Genomic DNA, 25105 nt, shown 5'->3' on the forward strand with positions numbered 1-25105 from the left:
CGGCGTCGCGTCGTTTTCTCAGCCGCGATCGGATTCGCGTCGATCTTTTCTCCGCACGCCGCTCGGTGCGTGTATTTTTGTCCTTAGGCTGCCAGCCTCTCCTTTCAGGGTCCCAGGAACTGGAAGGGCACCACAGAGCAGAGTAGGGGTCTCTCCAGAGACTCCAGGTGCTGGCAGGAAGAAGTCTTTGCTATCCCTGAGACTTCAACAACAGGAGGCAAGCTCTACATCAAGCCCTTGGAGATTTCTTCTTCAAGATGGAAGGCACACAAAGTCCAGTCTTTGCCCTCTTACTCAGGCAGAAGCAGCACTGCAGGAAAGCTCCACAAAGCACAGTCACAGGCAGGGCAGCACTTGTTCCTCAGCGATCAGCTCTTCTCCAGGCAGAGGTTCCTCTTGATTCCAGAAGTGTTTCTAAAGTTTGTAAGTTTGGGTGCCCTTCTTATACTCATTTTAGTCTTTGAAGTCACCTTTCTTCAAAGGGGACTCACACCTTCTTGTGAGATCCTGCCTTGCCCAGGCAAGGCCTCAGACACACACCAGGGGGCTGGAGACAGCATTGTCAGAGGCAGGCACAGTCCTTTCAGATGAGAGTGACCACTCCACCCCTCCCTCCTAGCAGAGATGGCTAATCAGGAATGCAGATCACACCCCAGCTCCCTTTGTGTCACTGTCTGGTGTGAGGTGAAAAACAACCCAACTGTCAACTGACCCAGACAGGGAATCCACAAACAAGGCAGAGTCACAGAATGGTTTAAGCAAGAAAATGCTCACTTTCTAAAAGTGGCATTTCCCAACTCACAATCTCAAAATCAACTTTACTAAAAGATGCATTTTTAAATTGTGAGTTCAGGGATCCCAAACTCCACCTGTCCATCTCTTCTCTAGGGGAATCTACACTTTAATCATATTTAAAGGTAGCCCCCATATTATCCTATGAGAGAGACAGACCTTGCAACAGTGAAAACGAAATTGGCAGTATTTCACTGTCAGGACATATAAACCACATTACTATATGTCCTACCTTATCCATACACTGCACCCTGCCCTTGGGGCTACCTAGGGCATACCTTAGGGGTGCCTTACATGTAAGGAAAGGGAAGGTTTAGGCCTGGCAAGTGGGTACACTTGCCAAGTCGAATTTACAGTGTAAAAATACACATACAGACACTGCAGTGGCAGGTCTGAGACATGATTACAGAGCTACTTATGTGGGTGGCACAACCAGTGCTGCAGGCCCACTAGTAGCATTTGATTTACAGGCCCTGGCACCTCTAGTGCACCTTACTAGGGACTTACTAGTAAATCAAATATGCCAATCATGGATAAACCACTTACATACAATTTAAACAGGAGAGCATATGCACTTTAGCACTGGTTAGCAGTGGTAAAGTGCTCAGAGTTGAAAAGCCAACAGCAACATGTCAGAAAAATATAGGAGGCAGGAGGCAAAAAAGTCTGGGGATGACCCTGCAAAAGCAAAAGTCCAACAAGAATGTAGTTTAATTTGTGCCTATATGTTGACATTCATAAGTACATAGGCTTCCACTCATACTCTGAAAGTCACAGCTGGCCACATTCTGCCTTAAGACTACATATGGCACTCTGAGATCGGAAACCGTCTGGCTTTGTAGCTCAGTGGCAAAGCACTAATTTTTTGGAACCAGGGGACACGAGTTCAATCCTCATCAGGGTCTTCTGTTTATCTTTTAAATCTTAACTCTTTTCAAGTTATTTCACCTAGGAATCACACCTCGTTTTAAGCTTGCTTATTGTCAACGTTCCCTTTTCTGCTTTTATCTTAACAAGAAGACTTGAATAATACCAGAGAACTACGACTCATTCGTCTCCCCTTCCGATTGCCTGACAAACGCTGTTCTCACCCTGCAAGGCAAAACCAGATAATAACTCAATGTTTACCGTCCCTTGGAAAGGTTGAGCGAGTATCTGACCTCTCTTTCTGCTCAATCTGCTTCCACATAACGAGCGTTATAGGGCTCGAGCAGTGGCACCTTGGAGATTTTAATTTCTTTCCTCTCAAAACACTATAGCTCCCAGATACCTCGGCTCTCAGGAAAATGAGGTGAATCCTCAAAACCCCAGCCACCACTCACCATAAACTTCCTTTTCTCATGCTCTCTGTTCAAATGATACAACTTATCTTGTACTTAAAGTGAAAGTGAATGCAGGCAGACTTGTTTGATAGATTTGGTGACCTTGATTGGTTGGGATGGATAAAGAAGTGAACCTGGTGTCTCAAGAAGTAGAATCAGGATGGGGATGAGGAAAAGAGAAATTGAGCAGGGACCACAATCACAGGTTAGAGAAATACGTGTCATGAATGAAATCATTTTAAAAAGTTGACTTCTAGCAGGCATTATTTTTCAAAATTGCAGACAAATTAAAAATGAATTTTGTATTGGAGGAACAATCACAGCACACAAGAGGTACAATCTACTTTAGAGGAATAGCATATTTGGCTAAGGCCTTGGTGTGATGATGCTATCCTTTTGCCATTTATATGAGTTATATTTTATTCAATTTGGTTGATCAACATTTTTTGCAGCACTTCAATTTATGGCTATTCATGCGACTATACTGTTTTTATTATTCTTGTTATTTAGCAAATTTATTTTTGAATACACTGATGTGAATGCATAGTTCACAAGTCAGCACATCATAATGCAGTGAAACGAATCGTCCCGAAGGTGATGTGATCCTAGGGACCCGGAGGAGTTAGACAGGAAGATTCTGAATAGAAGTAAATAATCTTTAGCAAGCGCCATCTTTAATCTGAGTTTAATTTTTCCTTTCATTGAAATGATTTAAAAAAGTTAATGCAGTTGCTCCAGGTGAGGCTCGAACTCACAACCTCGGCATGGCTCAGTGCAAGTACTGCTGTATAAGTACCGCGCGCTAACCGATTGCGCCACTGGAGCTCACACATACACCATGAGTCCAACTGCGCCACCTAGAGGTGACTTAGTAGACGACAGGATCGTCATCAACATACCGTATGCAAGATCAGCTCACATGCAAACATGTTACCCTGATTACTACAATTACAGTGGAACCGGAAAAGATTCTATAATTGTCCTGTAACATAAAATTCAGTCTTTTGAAAACCACATTCAATTATATCTTGTCAGTTCCGACAAAGTCTAGGGGAATCTAATTGTTATGTCTCATAAGCACAAAGGAGGAATTTAGCCAGAAAATGATATGTTGGACCCAAGTTGGGGGAAGGTGGGTAGTTGGATATCTTACTTCAACTGTTTTCATTTTAGCTACAGACTAGTGTCAACAGAGTACCTCATGTGTACAAATGCTTTAAATCCTGTTACAGGGTGGATGAAGTGGGTGAGTGGTTAAGGTGGCGGACTGCCCATACAGTGTGCTCTGCATGTGTGGATACAAATCCCTCCATCGTCAAAGTCCGATCATGTTGGTTTTTGAAGGTCAGCACTGCTCCCAGTATAATTACGCTCTCTTTCGAGACACATCCAAAAATCGTTAGATGATCCCATCTGGCTAATCCATTGTAGCAAATACATTAAATAAAATAGAGGGTGTTGTGTTTATTAGAAAGTTAGTCTTTCATGGAGAGCCCAGAAGAATGTCTTTCCTTCAAGCATGGCCTTCAACTTAGTTTGGATATCTGGAAGGAATAGAAAGCCGCTCTTACTACTAAAGTGTCAGCTGTTTGAAGAGCCATTTATTTATGTCTGCCCTGCACTGACATATCCCTTCTGATGAGTAGTTTCCTGTAAATGTCTCAGATTGCAGAGATACTAACTACTGATATCCATATCCTGAGTAATGTGAGTTCTTTAATATTCTCCTAAGAATATAGAGTTTTGCCACCTTCCACGAAAAGTGCCTTAAGAATGTAGTTTAATGTGTGCCTATATGTTGACATTCATAAGTACATAGGTTTCCACTCATACTCTGAAACTCACAGCTGGCCACATTCTGCCTTAAGACTACATATGGCACTCTGAGATATGGAAATCCTCCGGCTTTGTAGCTCAGTGGCAAAGCACGGATTTTTTGGAACCAGGGGACACGAGTTCAATCCTCATCAGGATCTTCTGTTTATCTTTTAAATCTTAACTCTTTTCAAGTTATTTCACCTAGGAATCACACCTCGTTTTAAGCTTGCTTATTGTCAACGTTCCCTTTTCTACTTTTATCTTAGCAAGAAGACTTGAATAATACCAGAGAACTACGACTCATTCGTCTCCCCTTCCATTGCCTGACAAACGCCTGACAAACGCTGTTCTCACCCTGCTAGGCAAAACCAGATAATAACTCAATGTTTACCGTCCCTTGGAAAGGTTGAGCGAGTATCTGACCTCTCTTTCTGCTCAATCTGCTTCCACATAACGAGCGTTATAGGGCTCGAGCAGTGGCACCTTGGAGATTTTAATTTCTTTCCTCTCAAAACACTATAGCTCCCAGATACCTCGGCTCTCAGGAAAATGAGGTGAATCCTCAAAACCCCAGCCACCACTCACCATAAACTTCCTTTTCTCATGCTCTCTGTTCAAATGATACAACTTATCTTGTACTTAAAGTGAAAGTGAATGCAGGCAGACTTGTTTGATAGATTTGGTGACCTTGATTGGTTGGGGTGGATAAAGAAGTGAACCTGGTGTCTCAAGAAGTAGAATCAGGATGGGGATGAGGAAAAGAGAAATTGAGCATGGACCACAATCACAGGTTAGAGAAATACGTGTCATGAATGAAATCATTTTAAAAAGTTGACTTCTAGCAGGCATTATTTTTCAAAATTGCAGACAAATTAAAAATGAATTTTGTATTGGAGGAACAATCACAGCACACAAGAGGTACAATCTACTTTAGAGGAATAGCATATTTGGCTAAGGCCTTTGTGTGATGATGCTATCCTTTTGCCATTTATATGAGTTATATTTTATTCAATTTGGTTGATCAACATTTTTTGCAGCTCTTCAATTTATGGCTATTCATGCGACTATACTGTTTTTATTATTCTTGTTATTTAGCAAATTTCTTTTTGAATACACTGATGTGAATGCATAGTTCACAAGTCAGCACATCATAATGCAGTGAAACGAATCGTCCCGAAGGCGATGTGATCCTAGGGACCCGGAGGAGTCAGACAGGAAGATTCTGAATAGAAGTGAATAATCTTTAGCAAGCGCCATCTTTAATCTGAGTTTAATTTTTCCTTTCAGTGTAATGATTTAAAAAAGATAATGCTGTTGCTCGAGGTGAGGCTCGAACTCACAACCTCGGCATGGCTCAGTGCAAGTATTGCTGTATAAGTACCGCGCGCTAATCGATTGCGCCACTGGAGCTCACACATACACCATGAGTCCAACTGCGTGACCTAGAGGTGACTTAATAGACGACAGGATCGTCATCAACATACCGTATGCAAGATCAGCTCACATGCAAACATGTTACCCTGATTACTACAATTACAGTGGAACCGGAAAAGATTCTATAATTGTCCTGTAACATAAAATTCAGTCTTTTGAAAACCACATTCAATTATATCTCGTCAGTTCCGACAAAGTCTAGGGGAATCTAATTGTTATGTCTCATAAGCACAAAGGAGGAATTTAGCCAGAAAATGATATGTTGGACCCAAGTTGGGGGAAGGTGGGTAGTTGGATATCTTACTTCAACTGTTTTCATTTTAGCTACAGACTAGTGTCAACAGAGTACCTCGTGTGTACAAATGCTTTAAATCATGTTACAGGGTGGATGAAGTGGGTGAGTGGTTAAGGTGGCGGACTGCCCATACAGTGTGCTCTGCATGTGTGGATACAAATCCCACCATCGTCAAAGTCCGATCATGTTGGTTTTTGAAGGTCAGCACTGCTCCCAGTATAATTACGCTCTCTTTCGAGACACATCCAGAAATCGTTAGATGATCCCATCTGGCTAATCCATTGTAGCAAATACATTAAATAAAATAGAGGGTGTTGTGTTTATTAGAAAGTTAGTCTTTCATGGAGAGCCCAGAAGAATGTCTTTCCTTCAAGCATGGCCTTCTACTTAGTTTGGATATCTGGAAGGAATAGAAAGCAGCTCTTACTTCTAAAGTGTCAGCTGTTTGAAGAGCCATTTATTTATGTCTGCCCTGCACTGACATATCCCTTCTGATGAGCAGTTTCCTGTAAATGTCTCAGATTGCAGAGATACTAACTACTGATATCCATATCCTGAGTAATGTGAGTACTTTAATATTCTCCTAAGAATATAGAGTTTTGCCACCTTCCAAGAAAAGTGCCTTAAGAATGTAGTTTAATTTGTGCCTATATGTTGACATTCATAAGTACATAGGCTTCCACTCATACTCTGAAAGTCACAGCTGGCCACATTCTGCCTTAAGACTACATATGGCACTCTGAGATCGGAAACCGTCTGGCTTTGTAGCTCAGTGGCAAAGCACTAATTTTTTGGAACCAGGGGACACGAGTTCAATCCTCATCAGGGTCTTCTGTTTATCTTTTAAATCTTAACTCTTTTCAAGTTATTTCACCTAGGAATCACACCTCGTTTTAAGCTTGCTTATTGTCAACGTTCCCTTTTCTGCTTTTATCTTAACAAGAAGACTTGAATAATACCAGAGAACTACGACTCATTCGTCTCCCCTTCCGATTGCCTGACAAACGCTGTTCTCACCCTGCAAGGCAAAACCAGATAATAACTCAATGTTTACCGTCCCTTGGAAAGGTTGAGCGAGTATCTGACCTCTCTTTCTGCTCAATCTGCTTCCACATAACGAGCGTTATAGGGCTCGAGCAGTGGCACCTTGGAGATTTTAATTTCTTTCCTCTCAAAACACTATAGCTCCCAGATACCTCGGCTCTCAGGAAAATGAGGTGAATCCTCAAAACCCCAGCCACCACTCACCATAAACTTCCTTTTCTCATGCTCTCTGTTCAAATGATACAACTTATCTTGTACTTAAAGTGAAAGTGAATGCAGGCAGACTTGTTTGATAGATTTGGTGACCTTGATTGGTTGGGATGGATAAAGAAGTGAACCTGGTGTCTCAAGAAGTAGAATCAGGATGGGGATGAGGAAAAGAGAAATTGAGCAGGGACCACAATCACAGGTTAGAGAAATACGTGTCATGAATGAAATCATTTTAAAAAGTTGACTTCTAGCAGGCATTATTTTTCAAAATTGCAGACAAATTAAAAATGAATTTTGTATTGGAGGAACAATCACAGCACACAAGAGGTACAATCTACTTTAGAGGAATAGCATATTTGGCTAAGGCCTTTGTGTGATGATGCTATCCTTTTGCCATTTATATGAGTTATATTTTATTCAATTTGGTTGATCAACATTTTTTGCAGCTCTTCAATTTATGGCTATTCATGCGACTATACTGTTTTTATTATTCTTGTTATTTAGCAAATTTCTTTTTGAATACACTGATGTGAATGCATAGTTCACAAGTCAGCACATCATAATGCAGTGAAACGAATCGTCCCGAAGGTGATGTGATCCTAGGGACCCGGAGGAGTTAGACAGGAAGATTCTGAATAGAAGTGAATAATCTTTTGCAAGCGCCATCTTTAATCTGAGTTTAATTTTTCCTTTCATTGAAATGATTTAAAAAAGTTAATGCAGTTGCTCCAGGTGAGGCTCGAACTCACAACCTCGGCATGGCTCAGTGCAAGTACTGCTGTATAAGTACCGCGCGCTAACCGATTGCGCCACTGGAGCTCACACATACACCATGAGTCCAACTGCGCCACCTAGAGGTGACTTAGTAGACGACAGGATCGTCATCAACATACCGTATGCAAGATCAGCTCACATGCAAACATGTTACCCTGATTACTACAATTACAGTGGAACCGGAAAAGATTCTATAATTGTCCTGTAACATAAAATTCAGTCTTTTGAAAACCACATTCAATTATATCTTGTCAGTTCCGACAAAGTCTAGGGGAATCTAATTGTTATGTCTCATAAGCACAAAGGAGGAATTTAGCCAGAAAATGATATGTTGGACCCAAGTTGGGGGAAGGTGGGTAGTTGGATATCTTACTTCAACTGTTTTCATTTTAGCTACAGACTAGTGTCAACAGAGTACCTCGTGTGTACAAATGCTTTAAATCATGTTACAGGGTGGATGAAGTGGGTGAGTGGTTAAGGTGGCGGACTGCCCATACAGTGTGCTCTGCATGTGTGGATACAAATCCCACCATCGTCAAAGTCCGATCATGTTGGTTTTTGAAGGTCAGCACTGCTCCCAGTATAATTACGCTCTCTTTCGAGACACCTCCAGAAATCGTTAGATGATCCCATCTGGCTAATCCATTGTAGCAAATACATTAAATAAAATAGAGGGTTTTGAGTTTATTAGAAAGTTAGTCTTTCATGGAGAGCCCAGAAGAATGTCTTTCCTTCAAGCATGGCCTTCTACTTAGTTTGGATATCTGGAAGGAATAGAAAGCAGCTCTTACTACTAAAGTGTCAGCTGTTTGAAGAGCCATTTATTTATGTCTGCCCTGCACTGACATATCCCTTCTGATGAGCAGTTTCCTGTAAATGTCTCAGATTGCAGAGATACTAACTACTGATATCCATATCCTGAGTAATGTGAGTACTTTAATATTCTCCTAAGAATATAGAGTTTTGCCACCTTCCAAGAAAAGTGCCTTAAGAATGTAGTTTAATTTGTGCCTATATGTTGACATTCATAAGTACATAGGCTTCCACTCATACTCTGAAAGTCACAGCTGGCCACATTCTGCCTTAAGACTACATATGGCACTCTGAGATCGGAAACCGTCTGGCTTTGTAGCTCAGTGGCAAAGCACTAATTTTTTGGAACCAGGGGACACGAGTTCAATCCTCATCAGGGTCTTCTGTTTATCTTTTAAATCTTAACTCTTTTCAAGTTATTTCACCTAGGAATCACACCTCGTTTTAAGCTTGCTTATTGTCAACGTTCCCTTTTCTACTTTTATCTTAGCAAGAAGACTTGAATAATACCAGAGAACTACGACTCATTCGTCTCCCCTTCCGATTGCCTGACAAACGCCTGACAAACGCTGTTCTCACCCTGCTAGGCAAAACCAGATAATAACTCAATGTTTACCGTCCCTTGGAAAGGTTGAGCGAGTATCTGACCTCTCTTTCTGCTCAATCTGCTTCCACATAACGAGCGTTATAGGGCTCGAGCAGTGGCACCTTGGAGATTTTAATTTCTTTCCTCTCAAAACACTATAGCTCCCAGATACCTCGGCTCTCAGGAAAATGAGGTGAATCCTCAAAACCCCAGCCACCACTCACCATAAACTTCCTTTTCTCATGCTCTCTGTTCAAATGATACAACTTATCTTGTACTTAAAGTGAAAGTGAATGCAGGCAGACTTGTTTGATAGATTTGGTGACCTTGATTGGTTGGGGTGGATAAAGAAGTGAACCTGGTGTCTCAAGAAGTAGAATCAGGATGGGGATGAGGAAAAGAGAAATTGAGCATGGACCACAATCACAGGTTAGAGAAATACGTGTCATGAATGAAATCATTTTAAAAAGTTGACTTCTAGCAGGCATTATTTTTCAAAATTGCAGACAAATTAAAAATGAATTTAGTATTGGAGGAACAATCACAGCACACAAGAGGTACAATCTACTTTAGAGGAATAGCATATTTGGCTAAGGCCTTTGTGTGATGATGCTATCCTTTTGCCATTTATATGAGTTATATTTTATTCAATTTGGTTGATCAACATTTTTTGCAGCTCTTCAATTTATGGCTATTCATGCGACTATACTGTTTTTATTATTCTTGTTATTTAGCAAATTTCTTTTTGAATACACTGATGTGAATGCATAGTTCACAAGTCAGCACATCATAATGCAGTGAAACGAATCGTCCCGAAGGTGATGTGATCCTAGGGACCCGGAGGAGTCAGACAGGAAGATTCTGAATAGAAGTGAATAATCTTTAGCAAGCGCCATCTTTAATCTGAGTTTAATTTTTCCTTTCAGTGTAATGATTTAAAAAAGATAATGCAGTTGCTCGAGGTAAGGCTCGAACTCACAACCTCGGCATGGCTCAGTGCAAGTATTGCTGTATAAGTACCGCGCGCTAATCGATTGCGCCACTGGAGCTCACACATACACCATGAGTCCAACTGCGCCACCTAGAGGTGACTTAGTAGACGACAGGATCGTCATCAACATACCGTATGCAAGATCAGCTCACATGCAAACATGTTACCCTGATTACTACAATTACAGTGGAACCGGAAAAGATTCTATAATTGTCCTGTAACATAAAATTCAGTCTTTTGAAAACCACATTCAATTATATCTCGTCAGTTCCGACAAAGTCTAGAGGAATCTAATTGTTATGTCTCATAAGCACAAAGGAGGAATTTAGCCAGAAAATGATATGTTGGACCCAAGTTGGGGGAAGGTGGGTAGTTGGATATCTTACTTCAACTGTTTTAATTTTAGCTACAGACTAGTGTCAACAGAGTACCTCATGTTTACAAATGCTTTAAATCCTGTTACAGGGTGGATGAAGTGGGTGAGTGGTTAAGGTGGCGGACTGCCCATACAGTGTGCTCTGCATGTGTGGATACAAATCCCACCATCGTCAAAGTCCGATCATGTTGGTTTTTGAAGGTCAGCACTGCTCCCAGTATAATTACGCTCTCTTTCGAGACACATCCAGAAATCGTTAGATGATCCCATCTGGCTAATCCATTGTAGCAAATACATTAAATAAAATAGAGGGTGTTGTGTTTATTAGAAAGTTAGTCTTTCATGGAGAGCCCAGAAGAATGTCTTTCCTTCAAGCATGGCCTTCTTCTTAGTTTGGATATCTGGAAGGAATAGAAAGCAGCTCTTACTACTAAAGTGTCAGCTGTTTGAAGAGCCATTTATTTATGTCTGCCCTGCACTGACATATCCCTTCTGATGAGTAGTTTCCTGTAAATGTCTCAGATTGCAGAGATACTAACTACTGATATCCGTATCCTGAGTAATGTGAGTTCTTTAATATTCTCCTAAGAATATAGAGTTTTGCCACCTTCCACGAAAAGTGCCTTAAGAATGTAGTTTAATGTGTGCCTATATGTTGACATTCATAAGTACATAGGTTTCCACTCATACTCTGAAACTCACAGCTGGCCACATTCTGCCTTAAGACTACATATGGCACTCTGAGGTATGGAAATCCTCCGGCTTTGTAGCTCAGTGGCAAAGCACTAATTTTTTGGAACCAGGGGACACGAGTTCAATCCTCATCAGGATCTTCTGTTTATCTTTTAAATCTTAACTCTTTTCAAGTTATTTCACCTAGGAACCACACCTCGTTTTAAGCTTGCTTATTGTCAACGTTCCCTTTTCTGCTTTTATCTTAGCAAGAAGACTTGAATAATACCAGAGAACTACGACTCATTCGTCTCCCCTTCCGATTGCCTGACAAACGCCTGACAAACGCTGTTCTCACCCTGCTAGGCAAAACCAGATAATAACTCAATGTTTACCGTCCCTTGGAAAGGTTGAGCGAGTATCTGACCTCTCTTTCTGCTCAATCTGCTTCCACATAACGAGCGTTATAGGGCTCGAGCAGTGGCACCTTGGAGATTTTAATTTCTTTCCTCTCAAAACACTATAGCTCCCAGATACCTCGGCTCTCAGGAAAATGAGGTGAATCCTCAAAACCCCAGCCACCACTCACCATAAACTTCCTTTTCTCATGCTCTCTGTTCAAATGATACAACTTATCTTGTACTTTAAGTGAAAGTGAATGCAGGCAGACTTGTTTGATAGATTTGGTGACCTTGATTGGTTGGGGTGGATAAAGAAGTGAACCTGGTGTCTCAAGAAGTAGAATCAGGATGGGGATGAGGAAAAGAGAAATTGAGCATGGACCACAATCACAGGTTAGAGAAATACGTGTCATGAATGAAATCATTTTAAAAAGTTGACTTCTAGCAGGCATTATTTTTCAAAATTGCAGACAAATTAAAAATGAATTTTGTATTGGAGGAACAATCACAGCACACAAGAGGTACAATCTACTTTAGAGGAATAGCATATTTGGCTAAGGCCTTTGTGTGATGATGCTATCCTTTTGCCATTTATATGAGTTATATTTTATTCAATTTGGTTGATCAACATTTTTTGCAGCTCTTCAATTTATGGCTATTCATGCGACTATACTGTTTTTATTATTCTTGTTATTTAGCAAATTTCTTTTTGAATACACTGATGTGAATGCATAGTTCACAAGTCAGCACATCATAATGCAGTGAAACGAATCGTCCCGAAGGCGATGTGATCCTAGGGACCCGGAGGAGTTAGACAGGAAGATTCTGAATAGAAGTAAATAATCTTTAGCAAGCGCCATCTTTAATCTGAGTTTAATTTTTCCTTTCATTGAAATGATTTAAAAAAGATAATGCAGTTGCTCCAGGTGAGGCTCAAACTCACAACCTCGGCATGGCTCAGTGCAAGTACTGCTGTATAAGTACCGCGCGCTAACCGATTGCGCCACTGGAGCTCACACATACACCATGAGTCCAACTGCGCCACCTAGAGGTGACTTAGTAGACGACAGGATCGTCATCAACATACCGTATGCAAGATCAGCTCACATGCAAACATGTTACCCTGATTACTACAATTACAGTGGAACCGGAAAAGATTCTATAATTGTCCTGTAGCATAAAATTCAGTCTTTTGAAAACCACATTCAATTATATCTCGTCAGTTCCGACAAAGTCTAGGGGAATCTAATTGTTATGTCTCATAAGCACAAAGTAGGAATTTAGCCAGAAAATGATATGTTGGACCCAAGTTGGGGGAAGGTGGGTAGTTGGATATCTTACTTCAACTGTTTTCATTTTAGCTACAGATTAGTGTCAACAGAGTACCTCGTGTGTACAAATGCTTTAAATCCTGTTCCAGGGTGGATGAAGTGGGTGAGTGGTTAAGGTGGCGGACTGCCCATACAGTGTGCTCTGCATGTGTGGATACAAATCCCACCATCGTCAAAGTCCGATCATGTTGGTTTTTGAAGGTCAGCACTGCTCCCAGTATAATTACGCTCTCTTTCGAGACACATCCAGAAATCGTTAGATGATCCCATCTGGCTAATCCATTGTAGCAAATACATTAAATAAAATAGAGGGTGTTGTGTTTATTAGAAAGTTAGTCTTTCATGGAGAGCCCAGAAGAATGTCTTTCCTTCAAGCATGGCCTTCTACTTAGTTTGGATATCTGGAAGGAATAGAAAGCAGCTCTTACTACTAAAGTGTCAGCTGTTTGAAGAGCCATTTATTTATGTCTGCCCTGCACTGACATATCCCTTCTGATGAGTAGTTTCCTGTAAATGTCTCAGATTGCAGAGATACTAACTACTGATATCCATATCCTGAGTAATGTGAGTACTTTAATATTCTCCTAAGAATATAGAGTTTTGCCACCTTCCACGAAAAGTGCCTTAAGAATGTAGTTTAATGTGTGCCTATATGTTGACATTCATAAGTACATAGGTTTCCACTCATACTCTGAAACTCACAGCTGGCCACATTCTGCCTTAAGACTACATATGGCACTCTGAGATATGGAAAACCTCCGGCTTTGTAGCTCGGTGGCAAAGCACGGATTTTTTGGAACCAGGGGACACGAGTTCAATCCTCATCAGGATCTTCTGTTTATCTTTTAAATCTTAACTCTTTTCAAGTTATTTCACCTAGGAATCACACCTCGTTTTGAGCTTGCTTATTGTCAACGTTCCCTTTTCTGCTTTTATCTTAGCAAGAAGACTTGAATAATACCAGAGAACTACGACTCATTCGTCTCCCCTTCCATTGCCTGACAAACGCCTGACAAACGCTGTTCTCACCCTGCTAGGCAAAACCAGATAATAACTCAATGTTTACCGTCCCTTGGAAAGGTTGAGCGAGTATCTGACCTCTCTTTCTGCTCAATCTGCTTCCACATAACGAGCGTTATAGGGCTCGAGCAGTGGCACCTTGGAGATTTTAATTTCTTTCCTCTCAAAACACTATAGCTCCCAGATACCTCGGCTCTCAGGAAAATGAGGTGAATCCTCAAAACCCCAGCCACCACTCACCATAAACTTCCTTTTCTCATGCTCTCTGTTCAAATGATACAACTTATCTTGTACTTAAAGTGAAAGTGAATGCAGGCAGACTTGTTTGATAGATTTGGTGACCTTGATTGGTTGGGGTGGATAAAGAAGTGAACCTGGTGTCTCAAGAAGTAGAATCAGGATGGGGATGAGGAAAAGAGAAATTGAGCATGGACCACAATCACAGGTTAGAGAAATACGTGTCATGAATGAAATCATTTTAAAAAGTTGACTTCTAGCAGGCATTATTTTTCAAAATTGCAGACAAATTAAAAATGAATTTTGTATTGGAGGAACAATCACAGCACACAAGAGGTACAATCTACTTTAGAGGAATAGCATATTTGGCTAAGGCCTTTGTGTGATGATGCTATCCTTTTGCCATTTATATGAGTAATATTTTATTCAATTTGGTTGATCAACATTTTTTGCAGCTCTTCAATTTATGGCTATTCATGCGACTATACTGTTTTTATTATTCTTGTTATTTAGCAAATTTCTTTTTGAATACACTGATGTGAATGCATAGTTCACAAGTCAGCACATCATAATGCAGTGAAACGAATCGTCCCGAAGGCGATGTGATCCTAGGGACCCGGAGGAGTCAGACAGGAAGATTCTGAATAGAAGTGAATAATCTTTAGCAAGCGCCATCTTTAATCTGAGTTTAATTTTTCCTTTCAGTGTAATGATTTAAAAAAGATAATGCAGTTGCTCGAGGTGAGGCTCGAACTCACAACCTCGGCATGGCTCAGTGCAAGTATTGCTGTATAAGTACCGCGCGCTAATCGATTGCGCCACTGGAGCTCACACATACATCATGAGTCCAACTGCGTGACCTAGAGGTGACTTAATAGACGACAGGATCGTCATCAACATACCGTATGCAAGATCAGCTCACATGCAAACATGTTACCCTGATTACTACAATTACAGTGGAACCGGAAAAGATTCTATAATTGTCCTGTAACATAAAATTCAGTCTTTTGAAAACCACATTCAATTATATCTCGTCAGTTCCGACAAAGTCTAGGGGAATCTAATTGTTATGTCTCATAAGCACAAAGGAGGAATTTAGCCAGAAAATGATATGTTGGACCCAAGTTGGGGGAAGGTGGGTAGTTGGATATCTTACTTCAACTGTTTTCATTTTAGCTACAGACTAGTGTCAACAGAGTACCTCGTGTGTACAAATGCTTTAAATCATGTTACAGGGTGGATGAAGTGGGTGAGTGGTTAAGGTGGCGGACTGCCCATACAGTGTGCTCTGCATGTGTGGATACAAATCCCACCATCGTCAAAGTCCGATCATGTTGGTTTTTGAAGGTCAGCACTGCTCCCAGTATAATTACGCTCTCTTTCGAGACACATCCAGAAATCGTTAGATGATCCCATCTGGCTAATCCATTGTAGCAAATACATTAAATAAAATAGAGGGTGTTGTGTTTATTAGAAAGTTAGTCTTTCATGGAGAGCCCAGAAGAATGTCTTTCCTTCAAGCATGGCCTTCTACTTAGTTTGGATATCTGGAAGGAATAGAAAGCAGCTCTTACTACTAAAGTGTCAGCTGTTTGAAGAGCCATTTATTTATGTCTGCCCTGCACTGACATATCCCTTCTGATGAGCAGTTTCCTGTAAATGTCTCAGATTGCAGAGATACTAACTACTGATATCCATATCCTGAGTAATGTGAGTACTTTAATATTCTCCTAAGAATATAGAGTTTTGCCACCTTCCAAGAAAAGTGCCTTAAGAATGTAGTTTAATTTGTGCCTATATGTTGACATTCATAAGTACATAGGCTTCCACTCATACTCTGAAAGTCACAGCTGGCCACATTCTGCCTTAAGACTACATATGGCACTCTGAGATCGGAAACCGTCTGGCTTTGTAGCTCAGTGGCAAAGCACTAATTTTTTGGAACCAGGGGACACGAGTTCAATCCTCATCAGGGTCTTCTGTTTATCTTTTAAATCTTAACTCTTTTCAAGTTATTTCACCTAGGAATCACACCTCGTTTTAAGCTTGCTTATTGTCAACGTTCCCTTTTCTGCTTTTATCTTAACAAGAAGACTTGAATAATACCAGAGAACTACGACTCATTCGTCTCCCCTTCCGATTGCCTGACAAACGCTGTTCTCACCCTGCAAGGCAAAACCAGATAATAACTCAATGTTTACCGTCCCTTGGAAAGGTTGAGCGAGTATCTGACCTCTCTTTCTGCTCAATCTGCTTCCACATAACGAGCGTTATAGGGCTCGAGCAGTGGCACCTTGGAGATTTTAATTTCTTTCCTCTCAAAACACTATAGCTCCCAGATACCTCGGCTCTCAGGAAAATGAGGTGAATCCTCAAAACCCCAGCCACCACTCACCATAAACTTCCTTTTCTCATGCTCTCTGTTCAAATGATACAACTTATCTTGTACTTAAAGTGAAAGTGAATGCAGGCAGACTTGTTTGATAGATTTGGTGACCTTGATTGGTTGGGATGGATAAATAAGTGAACCTGGTGTCTCAAGAAGTAGAATCAGGATGGGGATGAGGAAAAGAGAAATTGAGCAGGGACCACAATCACAGGTTAGAGAAATACGTGTCATGAATGAAATCATTTTAAAAAGTTGACTTCTAGCAGGCATTATTTTTCAAAATTGCAGACAAATTAAAAATGAATTTTGTATTGGAGGAACAATCACAGCACACAAGAGGTACAATCTACTTTAGAGGAATAGCATATTTGGCTAAGGCCTTTGTGTGATGATGCTATCCTTTTGCCATTTATATGAGTTATATTTTATTCAATTTGGTTGATCAACATTTTTAGCAGCACTTCAATTTATGGCTATTCATGCGACTATACTGTTTTTATTATTCTTGTTATTTAGCAAATTTATTTTTGAATACACTGATGTGAATGCATAGTTCACAAGTCAGCACATCATAATGCAGTGAAACGAATCGTCCCGAAGGTGATGTGATCCTAGGGACCCGGAGGAGTTAGACAGGAAGATTCTGAATAGAAGTAAATAATCTTTAGCAAGCGCCATCTTTAATCTGAGTTTAATTTTTCCTTTCATTGAAATGATTTAAAAAAGTTAATGCAGTTGCTCCAGGTGAGGCTCGAACTCACAACCTCGGCATGGCTCAGTGCAAGTACTGCTGTATAAGTACCGCGCGCTAACCGATTGCGCCACTGGAGCTCACACATACACCATGAGTCCAACTGCGCCACCTAGAGGTGACTTAGTAGACGACAGGATCGTCATCAACATACCGTATGCAAGATCAGCTCACATGCAAACATGTTACCCTGATTACTACAATTACAGTGGAACCGGAAAAGATTCTATAATTGTCCTGTAACATAAAATTCAGTCTTTTGAAAACCACATTCAATTACATCTTGTCAGTTCCGACAAAGTCTAGGGGAATCTAATTGTTATGTCTCATAAGCACAAAGGAGGAATTTAGCCAGAAAATGATATGTTGGACCCAAGTTGGGGGAAGGTGGGTAGTTGGATATCTTACTTCAACTGTTTTCATTTTAGCTACAGACTAGTGTCAACAGAGTACCTCATGTGTACAAATGCTTTAAATCCTGTTACAGGGTGGATGAAGTGGGTGAGTGGTTAAGGTGGCGGACTGCCCATACAGTGTGCTCTGCATGTGTGGATACAAATCCCTCCATCGTCAAAGTCCGATCATGTTGGTTTTTGAAGGTCAGCACTGCTCCCAGTATAATCACGCTCTCTTTCGAGACACATCCAAAAATCGTTAGATGATCCCATCTGGCTAATCCATTGTAGCAAATACATTAAATAAAATAGAGGGTGTTGTGTTTATTAGAAAGTTAGTCTTTCATGGAGAGCCCAGAAGAATGTCTTTCCTTCAAGCATAGCCTTCAACTTAGTTTGGATATCTGGAAGGAATAGAAAGCAGCTCTTACTACTAAAGTGTCAGCTGTTTGAAGAGCCATTTATTTATGTCTGCCCTGCACTGACATATCCCTTCTGATGAGCAGTTTCCTGTAAATGTCTCAGATTGCAGAGATACTAACTACTGATATCCATATCCTGAGTAATGTGAGTTCTTTAATATTCTCCTAAGAATATAGAGTTTTGCCACCTTCCACGAAAAGTGCCTTAAGAATGTAGTTTAATGTGTGCCTATATGTTGACATTCATAAGTACATAGGTTTCCACTCATACTCTGAAACTCACAGCTGGCCACATTCTGCCTTAAGACTACATATGGCACTCTGAGATATGGAAATCCTCCGGCTTTGTAGCTCAGTGGCAAAGCACGGATTTTTTGGAACCAGGGGACACGAGTTCAATCCTCATCAGGATCTTCTGTTTATCTTTTAAATCTTAACTCTTTTCAAGTTATTTCACCTAGGAATCACACCTCGTTTTAAGCTTGCTTATTGTCAACGTTCCCTTTTCTACTTTTATCTTAGCAAGAAGACTTGAATAATACCAGAGAACTACGACTCATTCGTCTCCCCTTCCGATTGCCTGACAAACGCCTGACAAACGCTGTTCTCACCCTGCTAGGCAAAACCAGATAATAACTCAATGTTTACCGTCCCTTGGAAAGGTTGAGCGAGTATCTGACCTCTCTTTCTGCTCAATCTGCTTCCACATAACGAGCGTTATAGGGCTCGAGCAGTGGCACCTTGGAGATTTTAATTTCTTTCCTCTCAAAACACTATAGCTCCCAGATACCTCGGCTCTCAGGAAAATGAGGTGAATCCTCAAAACCCCAGCCACCACTCACCATAAACTTCCTTTTCTCATGCTCTCTGTTCAAATGATACAACTTATCTTGTACTTAAAGTGAAAGTGAATGCAGGCAGACTTGTTTGATAGATTTGGTGACCTTGATTGGTTGGGGTGGATAAAAAAGTGAACCTGGTGTCTCAAGAAGTAGAATCAGGATGGGGATGAGGAAAAGAGAAATTGAGCATGGACCACAATCACAGGTTAGAGAAATACGTGTCATGAATGAAATTATTTTAAAAAGTTGACTTCTAGCAGGCATTATTTTTCAAAATTGCAGACAAATTAAAAATGAATTTTGTATTGGAGGAACAATCACAGCACACAAGAGGTACAATCTACTTTAGAGGAATAGCATATTTGGCTAAGGCCTTTGTGTGATGATGCTATCCTTTTGCCATTTATATGAGTTATATTTTATTCAATTTGGTTGATCAACATTTTTTGCAGCTCTTCAATTTATGGCTATTCATGCGACTATACTGTTTTTATTATTCTTGTTATTTAGCAAATTTCTTTTTGAATACACTGATGTGAATGCATAGTTCACAAGTCAGCACATCATAATGCAGTGAAACGAATCGTCCCGAAGGCGATGTGATCCTAGGGACCCGGAGGAGTCAGACAGGAAGATTCTGAATAGAAGTGAATAATCTTTAGCAAGCGCCATCTTTAATCTGAGTTTAATTTTTCCTTTCAGTGTAATGATTTAAAAAAAATAATGCAGTTGCTCGAGGTGAGGCTCGAACTCACAACCTCGGCATGGCTCAGTGCAAGTATTGCTGTATAAGTACCGCGCGCTAATCGATTGCGCCACTGGAGCTCACACATACACCATGAGTCCAACTGCGTGACCTAGAGGTGACTTAATAGACGACAGGATCGTCATCAACATACCGTATGCAAGATCAGCTCACATGCAAACATGTTACCCTGATTACTACAATTACAGTGGAACCGGAAAAGATTCTATAATTGTCATGTAACATAAAATTCAGTCTTTTGAAAACCACATTCAATTATATCTCGTCAGTTCCGACAAAGTCTAGGGGAATCTAATTGTTATGTCTCATAAGCACAAAGGAGGAATTTAGCCAGAAAATGATATGTTGGACCCAAGTTGGGGGAAGGTGGGTAGTTGGATATCTTACTTCAACTGTTTTCATTTTAGCTACAGACTAGTGTCAACAGAGTACCTCGTGTGTACAAATGCTTTAAATCCTGTTACAGGGTGGATGAAGTGGGTGAGTGGTTAAGGTGGCGGACTGCCCATACAGTGTGCTCTGCATGTGTGGATACAAATCCCACCATCGTCAAAGTCCGATCATGTTGGTTTTTGAAGGTCAGCACTGCTCCCAGTATAATTACGCTCTCTTTCGAGACACATCCAGAAATCGTTAGATGATCCCATCTGGCTAATCCATTGTAGCAAATACATTAAATAAAATAGAGGGTGTTGTGTTTATTAGAAAGTTAGTCTTTCATGGAGAGCCCAGAAGAATGTCTTTCCTTCAAGCATGGCCTTCAACTTAGTTTGGATATCTGGAAGGAATAGAAAGCAGCTCTTACTACTAAAGTGTCAGCTGTTTGAAGAGCCATTTATTTATGTCTGCCCTGCACTGACATATCCCTTCTGATGAGTAGTTTCCTGTAAATGTCTCAGATTGCAGAGATACTAACTACTGATATCCATATCCTGAGTAATGTGAGTTCTTTAATATTCTCCTAAGAATATAGAGTTTTGCCACCTTCCACGAAAAGTGCCTTAAGAATGTAGTTTAATGTGTGCCTATATGTTGACATTCATAAGTACATAGGTTTCCACTCATACTCTGAAACTCACAGCTGGCCACATTCTGCCTTAAGACTACATATGGCACTCTGAGATATGGAAATCCTCCGGCTTTGTAGCTCAGTGGCAAAGCACGGATTTTTTGGAACCAGGGGACACGAGTTCAATCCTCATCAGGATCTTCTGTTTATCTTTTAAATCTTAACTCTTTTCAAGTTATTTCACCTAGGAATCACACCTCGTTTTAAGCTTGCTTATTGTCAACGTTCCCTTTTCTACTTTTATCTTAGCAAGAAGACTTGAATAATACCAGAGAACTACGACTCATTCGTCTCCCCTTCCGATTGCCTGACAAACGCCTGACAAACGCTGTTCTCACCCTGCAAGGCAAAACCAGATAATAACTCAATGTTTACCGTCCCTTGGAAAGGTTGAGCGAGTATCTGACCTCTCTTTCTGCTCAATCTGCTTCCACATAACGAGCGTTATAGGGCTCGAGCAGTGGCACCTTGGAGATTTTAATTTATTTCCTCTCAAAACACTATAGCTCCCAGATACCTCGGCTCTCAGGAAAATGAGGTGAATCCTCAAAACCCCAGCCACCACTCACCATAAACTTCCTTTTCTCATGCTCTCTGTTCAAATGATACAACTTATCTTGTACTTAAAGTGAAAGTGAATGCAGGCAGACTTGTTTGATAGATTTGGTGACCTTGATTGGTTGGGGTGGATAAAAAAGTGAACCTGGTGTCTCAAGAAGTAGAATCAGGATGGGGATGACGAAAAGAGAAATTGAGCATGGACCACAATCACAGGTTAGAGAAATACGTGCCATGAATGAAATCATTTTAAAAAGTTGACTTCTAGCAGGCATTATTTTTCAAAATTGCAGACAAATTAAAAATGAATTTTGTATTGGAGGAACAATCACAGCACACAAGAGGTACAATCTACTTTAGAGGAATAGCATATTTGGCTAAGGCCTTTGTGTGATGATGCTATCCTTTTGCCATTTATATGAGTTATATTTTATTCAATTTGGTTGATCAACATTTTTTGCAGCTCTTCAATTTATGGCTATTCATGCGACTATACTGTTTTTATTATTCTTGTTATTTAGCAAATTTCTTTTTGAATACACTGATGTGAATGCATAGTTCACAAGTCAGCACATCATAATGCAGTGAAACGAATCGTCCCGAAGGCGATGTGATCCTAGGGACCCGGAGGAGTCAGACAGGAAGATTCTGAATAGAAGTGAATAATCTTTAGCAAGCGCCATCTTTAATCTGAGTTTAATTTTTCCTTTCAGTGTAATGATTTAAAAAAAATAATGCAGTTGCTCGAGGTGAGGCTCGAACTCACAACCTCGGCATGGCTCAGTGCAAGTATTGCTGTATAAGTACCGCGCGCTAATCGATTGCGCCACTGGAGCTCACACATACACCATGAGTCCAACTGCGTGACCTAGAGGTGACTGAATAGACGACAGGATCGTCATCAACATACTGTATGCAAGATCAGCTCACATGCAAACATGTTACCCTGATTACTACAATTACAGTGGAACCGGAAAAGATTCTATAATTGTCCTGTAACATAAAATTCAGTCTTTTGAAAACCACATTCAATTATATCTCGTCAGTTCCGACAAAGTCTAGGGGAATCTAATTGTTATGTCTCATAAGCACAAAGGAGGAATTTAGCCAGAAAATGATATGTTGGACCCAAGTTGGGGGAAGGTGGGTAGTTGGATATCTTACTTCAACTGTTTTCATTTTAGCTACAGACTAGTGTCAACAGAGTACCTCGTGTGTACAAATGCTTTAAATCCTGTTACAGGGTGGATGAAGTGGGTGAGTGGTTAAGGTGGCGGACTGCCCATACAGTGTGCTCTGCATGTGTGGATACAAATCCCACCATCGTCAAAGTCCGATCATGTTGGTTTTTGAAGGTCAGCACTGCTCCCAGTATAATTACGCTCTCTTTCGAGACACATCCAGAAATCGTTAGATGATCCCATCTGGCTAATCCATTGTAGCAAATACATTAAATAAAATAGAGGGTGTTGTGTTTATTAGAAAGTTAGTCTTTCATGGAGAGCCCAGAAGAATGTCTTTCCTTCAAGCATGGCCTTCAACTTAGTTTGGATATCTGGAAGGAATAGAAAGCAGCTCTTACTACTAAAGTGTCAGCTGTTTGAAGAGCCATTTATTTATGTCTGCCCTGCACTGACATATCCCTTCTGATGAGTAGTTTCCTGTAAATGTCTCAGATTGCAGAGATACTAACTACTGATATCCATATCCTGAGTAATGTGAGTTCTTTAATATTCTCCTAAGAATATAGAGTTTTGCCACCTTCCACGAAAAGTGCCTTAAGAATGTAGTTTAATGTGTGCCTATATGTTGACATTCATAAGTACATAGGTTTCCACTCATACTCTGAAACTCACAGCTGGCCACATTCTGCCTTAAGACTACATATGGCACTCTGAGATATGGAAATCCTCCGGCTTTGTAGCTCAGTGGCAAAGCACGGATTTTTTGGAACCAGGGGACACGAGTTCAATCCTCATCAGGATCTTCTGTTTATCTTTTAAATCTTAACTCTTTTCAAGTTATTTCACCTAGGAATCACACCTCGTTTTAAGCTTGCTTATTGTCAACGTTCCCTTTTCTACTTTTATCTTAGCAAGAAGACTTGAATAATACCAGAGAACTACGACTCATTCGTCTCCCCTTCCGATTGCCTGACAAACGCCTGACAAACGCTGTTCTCAGCCTGCAAGTCAAAACCAGATAATAACTCAATGTTTACCGTCCCTTGGAAAGGTTGAGCGAGTATCTGACCTCTCTTTCTGCTCAATCTGCTTCCACATAACGAGCGTTATAGGGCTCGAGCAGTGGCACCTTGGAGATTTTAATTTATTTCCTCTCAAAACACTATAGCTCCCAGATACCTCGGCTCTCAGGAAAATGAGGTGAATCCTCAAAACCCCAGCCACCACTCACCATAAACTTCCTTTTCTCATGCTCTCTGTTCAAATGATACAACTTATCTTGTACTTAAAGTGAAAGTGAATGCAGGCAGACTTGTTTGATAGATTTGGTGACCTTGATTGGTTGGGATGGATAAAGAAGTGAACCTGGTGTCTCAAGAAGTAGAATCAGGATGGGGATGAGGAAAAGAGAAATTGAGCATGGACCACAATCACAGGTTAGAGAAATACGTGTCATGAATGAAATCATTTTAAAAAGTTGACTTCTAGCAGGCATTATTTTTCAAAATTGCAGACAAATTAAAAATGAATTTTGTATTGGAGGAACAATCACAGCACACAAGAGGTACAATCTACTTTAGAGGAATAGCATATTTGGCTAAGGCCTTTGTGTGATGATGCTATCCTTTTGCCATTTATATGAGTTATATTTTATTCAATTTGGTTGATCAACATTTTTTGCAGCTCTTCAATTTATGGCTATTCATGCGACTATACTGTTTTTATTATTCTTGTTATTTAGCAAATTTCTTTTTGAATACACTGATGTGAATGCATAGTTCACAAGTCAGCACATCATAATGCAGTGAAACGAATCGTCCCGAAGGTGATGTGATCCTAGGGACCCGGAGGAGTTAGACAGGAAGATTCTGAATAGAAGTGAATAATCTTTAGCAAGCGCCATCTTTAATCTGAGTTTAATTTTTCCTTTCATTGAAATGATTTAAAAAAGTTAATGCAGTTGCTCCAGGTGAGGCTCGAACTCACAACCTCGGCATGGCTCAGTGCAAGTACTGCTGTATAAGTACCGCGCGCTATCCGATTGCGCCACTGGAGCTCACACATACACCATGAGTCCAACTGCGCCACCTAGAGGTGACTTAGTAGACGACAGGATCGTCATCAACATACCGTATGCAAGATCAGCTCACATGCAAACATGTTACCCTGATTACTACAATTACAGTGGAACCGGAAAAGATTCTATAATTGTCCTGTAACATAAAATTCAGTCTTTTGAAAACCACATTCAATTATATCTCGTCAGTTCCGACAAAGTCTAGGGGAATCTAATTGTTATGTCTCATAAGCACAAAGGAGGAATTTAGCCAGAAAATGATATGTTGGACCCAAGTTGGGGGAAGGTGGGTAGTTGGATATCTTACTTCAACTGTTTTCATTTTAGCTACAGACTAGTGTCAACAGAGTACCTCGTGTGTACAAATGCTTTAAATCATGTTACAGGGTGGATGAAGTGGGTGAGTGGTTAAGGTGGAGGACTGCCCATACAGTGTGCTCTGCATGTGTGGATACAAATCCCACCATCGTCAAAGTCCGATCATGTTGGTTTTTGAAGGTCAGCACTGCTCCCAGTATAATTACGCTCTCTTTCGA

General features: G+C 40.5%; 9 non-coding genes across 9 annotated transcripts; all 9 read right to left on the reverse strand.

Annotated features, from left to right (window-relative positions):
• Window positions 1–2844: 2844 nt before the first annotated feature.
• Window positions 2845–2939, reverse strand: TRNAI-UAU (transfer RNA isoleucine (anticodon UAU)). The gene is made up of 2 exons: window positions 2902–2939; window positions 2845–2880 (listed from the first exon to the last, which is right to left on the reverse strand). It is a non-coding gene; the product is annotated as a tRNA-Ile (tRNA).
• A 2308-nt stretch (window positions 2940–5247) lies between these two features.
• Window positions 5248–5342, reverse strand: TRNAI-UAU (transfer RNA isoleucine (anticodon UAU)). The gene is made up of 2 exons: window positions 5305–5342; window positions 5248–5283 (listed from the first exon to the last, which is right to left on the reverse strand). It is a non-coding gene; the product is annotated as a tRNA-Ile (tRNA).
• A 2297-nt stretch (window positions 5343–7639) lies between these two features.
• On the reverse strand, window positions 7640–7734 carry TRNAI-UAU (transfer RNA isoleucine (anticodon UAU)). Its single transcript has 2 exons — window positions 7697–7734; window positions 7640–7675 (listed from the first exon to the last, which is right to left on the reverse strand). It is a non-coding gene; the product is annotated as a tRNA-Ile (tRNA).
• A 4712-nt stretch (window positions 7735–12446) lies between these two features.
• TRNAI-UAU (transfer RNA isoleucine (anticodon UAU)) lies at window positions 12447–12541 on the reverse strand. Its single transcript has 2 exons — window positions 12504–12541; window positions 12447–12482 (listed from the first exon to the last, which is right to left on the reverse strand). It is a non-coding gene; the product is annotated as a tRNA-Ile (tRNA).
• A 2308-nt stretch (window positions 12542–14849) lies between these two features.
• TRNAI-UAU (transfer RNA isoleucine (anticodon UAU)) lies at window positions 14850–14944 on the reverse strand. Its single transcript has 2 exons — window positions 14907–14944; window positions 14850–14885 (listed from the first exon to the last, which is right to left on the reverse strand). It is a non-coding gene; the product is annotated as a tRNA-Ile (tRNA).
• A 2297-nt stretch (window positions 14945–17241) lies between these two features.
• On the reverse strand, window positions 17242–17336 carry TRNAI-UAU (transfer RNA isoleucine (anticodon UAU)). The gene is made up of 2 exons: window positions 17299–17336; window positions 17242–17277 (listed from the first exon to the last, which is right to left on the reverse strand). It is a non-coding gene; the product is annotated as a tRNA-Ile (tRNA).
• A 2309-nt stretch (window positions 17337–19645) lies between these two features.
• TRNAI-UAU (transfer RNA isoleucine (anticodon UAU)) lies at window positions 19646–19740 on the reverse strand. The gene is made up of 2 exons: window positions 19703–19740; window positions 19646–19681 (listed from the first exon to the last, which is right to left on the reverse strand). It is a non-coding gene; the product is annotated as a tRNA-Ile (tRNA).
• Window positions 19741–22049: 2309 nt separating this feature from the next.
• Window positions 22050–22144, reverse strand: TRNAI-UAU (transfer RNA isoleucine (anticodon UAU)). Its single transcript has 2 exons — window positions 22107–22144; window positions 22050–22085 (listed from the first exon to the last, which is right to left on the reverse strand). It is a non-coding gene; the product is annotated as a tRNA-Ile (tRNA).
• Window positions 22145–24453: 2309 nt separating this feature from the next.
• TRNAI-UAU (transfer RNA isoleucine (anticodon UAU)) lies at window positions 24454–24548 on the reverse strand. The gene is made up of 2 exons: window positions 24511–24548; window positions 24454–24489 (listed from the first exon to the last, which is right to left on the reverse strand). It is a non-coding gene; the product is annotated as a tRNA-Ile (tRNA).
• Between the last annotated feature and the right edge of the window lie 557 nt (window positions 24549–25105).

The sequence above is a fragment of the Pleurodeles waltl genome, chromosome 6 (genome assembly GCF_031143425.1).
Source record: "Pleurodeles waltl isolate 20211129_DDA chromosome 6, aPleWal1.hap1.20221129, whole genome shotgun sequence".
NCBI classification, from domain to species: Eukaryota; Metazoa; Chordata; class Amphibia; order Caudata; family Salamandridae; genus Pleurodeles; species Pleurodeles waltl.